We start from the raw sequence: 3,511 nt of genomic DNA, 5'->3' as shown, positions 1-3,511 counted from the left end.
CCCAGATCAAGCACAAGATTGACCAAAACAGAGATTAACATGCAACTGCCGAAATAAAACTCAAACAAATAGAATCAACGTAGATCAACACGAGATAAACACCATCATGACAGAACTAAATGCATAGATGAATCGGTAACAGCAATGATAAAGCTAATTTCATGCATCGATTATATGTGAAAAGCACTATATTTTACTGGGTCTAACACAGTTTTAAGCCAGGTGTGTGACAGAATCGCTAGATCCAGGAGATGCTGGTGGAAACGGACTAGCGAAGGAATGAAGGAAAAGTGAGCGGAATTGAAGGAAAAGGAGGCTAGAAGAAGGGAGTCAATAGCTGAGGGCAACAAAGTCTATCTATACCTCGTTGGGCCCCACTTCAACGCCTATAAATAGAGGAGCATGCAACACACAAGATATACAATTTTTCGCTCTTAGCTCACACACAACACACACACACTTGGGAAATGGGAGTTCTGGGGTAGTTTAGGGTTTTAAGGGGTCTCATCTTCAGAGGAAGTTCGTCGTATTACCGTCCGCGTGAGGGCGAAGATACAATCTATTTACTTTCGGTTATTTTGCACTTTATTTCGTTCGAACTTCACTTTTGGAAGTCGATTTGGTTGTTGCTGTTACTGATTTTCTATGCATTCCTTTAGTTTCTGTTATATTTGTGTTATCTCGTGTTGATCTACGTTGATCCTGTTGTTTGAAGTTTTATTTCGGCAAGTTGCACGTTGATCTCTGTTTTTGTCACTTTGGAGCTTGATCTGGGGAATTTGGCGGTAGATCTGTGGTGTGGTTGTTGATCGGAGGTTGTTTAACGATTTTGTAGTTATGGAATGTTTTTTGGCCGGAGTTTGTGTCGGATGCTTGGATCCGGAGTGGATTTAGCATCCGAGGTTGGATCTGAACAAGGGAAGTCGAGTTGTGCATGGATTTTGAGTTTTCTGTTTACTTTCTGTTTTACTTCGTCTAGTAGTCGTAGATCTGCTTAGTTCGTAATTGTTGTTCTTCGTTAATTGCTAAATCCGGTCTGCTCTGTTTTCCAATTACGTTTCATACCTGTTTCTTCTGAGTTTTGTGCAATTTGAATTGGAGAAGATGATGTCGCTGTTAGTTAGTACTTTAGTTGGTTGTTTTCCCAGCTTTTCGTCCGTACTTGCTTTTCAAGTCATGGTCCCCACCGTTAGTTTATTTCCCAGGTCTAGGTAATTTAGAATAGTTTCTTAGATCTAGTGATTTTCTCGATTTCAATTTACATGCATGATTTCTGTTTTGCCTAGATCTAGCTATTAGCGTAGCAGATCTCAATTCCAAGTTTAGTTTAATTTCCTCAACCCAAAAATGCGTGGCAGCAGCCAACCCAAAAATAATTTCCAAATCCTTGAGCATGTTCATTGCGCATCCATCTTTGTGGGATCGATCCCTACTTCCCTGTGCTAAGTTTTAGTATAAGTGGTTGAGGGCTTTTGAAGAAGTGCTCTGTGTGTCCGACGACCGAGATTTTCCAACGACCAGTGAGTTCCTAGACCTTGTGATCTAGTGTATTTGCTGGACCTAGGAAACTTGTTATTCTTTTCTGTGCACACTCTAAACATTCGTATCTTCAAATGGCGCCGTTGACGGGGAAGGATGACGTTTATTGTTATTGCATTTGAAGATTTGGTGTAAATAATTTAATTTCTGTTATTTTGTTCTCCTTGACAGTTTATGAACACGAGCTTCCATTCTGGAAGTTGGGCTAGTTCATCTAGGTCAGGGAGCGGCCGATACAAGTGGCAAGTCAAGGTCTACGTCCACTATCACCACCAGACCAGGTTTGAGGACAGTGGACCCATTTCCGTTCGTATCAGAAAGTGAGAAGGAGTGGAATTCGTCAGGAGAAGTAGACCCGAAGTCATCAACAGAAACAGAGCATTCCGAAACTGAGGAGGAGGAAGACTCAAATATGGCTCATTTAGTAGATCCTGATCCGGAGATAGGGTCACTCACCGCACATCTCGACGGTGAACCCGCCTATGCTATAGTCTCAAACCCGCGTCGGAGGTCTATTGATATAAAGACAAATGTGCTCGGAGTTTTGCCCACATTCTCTGGACGAAGGAACGAATGTCCTTACGAATTCTTGAACGAGTTTAGCAAGCTGTGTAGCATTCAAAAGCGCCCCAACGAGGCGACTGAGGAGGACTACCGTTTGCGTGCAGTCTCATTTGCCCTCAAGGGGGAGGCTAACACTTGGCTGCTGAGGCTTCCACCAGACTCGATTAACACATGGAAAGATTTCAAGCTGGAATTCTTGGATTATTTTTTCCCTTCCAACAAGACGAATGCCTTGAAGAAGGAGATTCAGGAGTGCAAGCAGGAATATGATGAGTCTCTGAGTTCTTATTGGTCCTGGTTCAAGGGACTGTTGGATGCTTGCCCGAACCATAGGATGATTGAAGCGGAGACTTACTATCTGTTTTACGAAGGAGCAAACCCTGAGTCAAAGGACTTGATGAATTCCTCGAGCGGGGGAAATTTTACCAAGAATAAAGCAAGTGAAGCCAGAGAGACTTTGGGAAGGCTGATTGAGGCGAATAAGGCCTATGATAACCCGCGAAGCATATTGAGGAGGGGGTCAGCTAATGCAGTAATGAAACAATATGACAAGAAGGTGGAAGACAGGATAGATAAATTGGAGAAAGCACTGCTGAATGCAATTGAGAAATACAACCCTCATGCTCCAGCAGAAAATGAGAAACCCCCTAGTCCAGAGGAAAGGCAACTTCAGCCTTATTACAGTCAGCCCTGTGAAGGGGAATGCCAAGCTCAAGCAAATTCGATGGGGAGCTGGAATCCAGATGGAAGTTGGAACCAAGGAAGACAGAGGGATGCCCCATGGAGGACTCACCCCAATTTTGGATGGACTGACCAGGATCAAGGTCAGCCACCCCCACTGCAGCTCACGAATTATGCACACCCTCCGGAGAGGCAGTCCAACTGGTCAGGAAAAAGTCAAGAGGGACAATTGCAACTGGGGTACAGGAATCAAGACCATACTAATTGGAGAAATAGGAATCAGAACAACCCAGAGAGCTCTTATGTGCCACCTCACCAGAGAAATAACCAGGGGAACTATCAGAATTCCCAACCGAATCATCAAGGGAATCAAGGGTCTAGCAATCAGTACAACAACCATCAAGGAAATCAAGGGAACTATCGGCAGAACCAAGGGCAGAACCAAGGTCAAGGATCGAATTTTAATCAATTCAACTCCAGGCCACAAAAGATTTTGGATGACATGGTTCACGACCTAGTGAATACACAGCAGTTCATGCAGAATAACTTGCATTCCAACAACGACGTGGTGCACAAGTTGCAAGAGGCCCAGACGGAACATAAAGCCGTCATGGATATGATGGCGAAGCAACTGTCCCAGATTGCAGTTTCTTTGAATGAGATGAGGGGAAATGAAAGGAAACTTCCTGCCACAGTCAAACCATCGGACCGAGCAAACATTAGTCAA

This window comes from Salvia hispanica, chromosome 2 (assembly GCF_029641045.1).
Source record: "Salvia hispanica isolate PSC_SH4W2 chromosome 2, Shi_PSC_v1, whole genome shotgun sequence".
Classification (NCBI taxonomy): domain Eukaryota; kingdom Viridiplantae; phylum Streptophyta; class Magnoliopsida; order Lamiales; family Lamiaceae; genus Salvia; species Salvia hispanica.
This window is presented reverse-complemented; position numbering follows the sequence as displayed.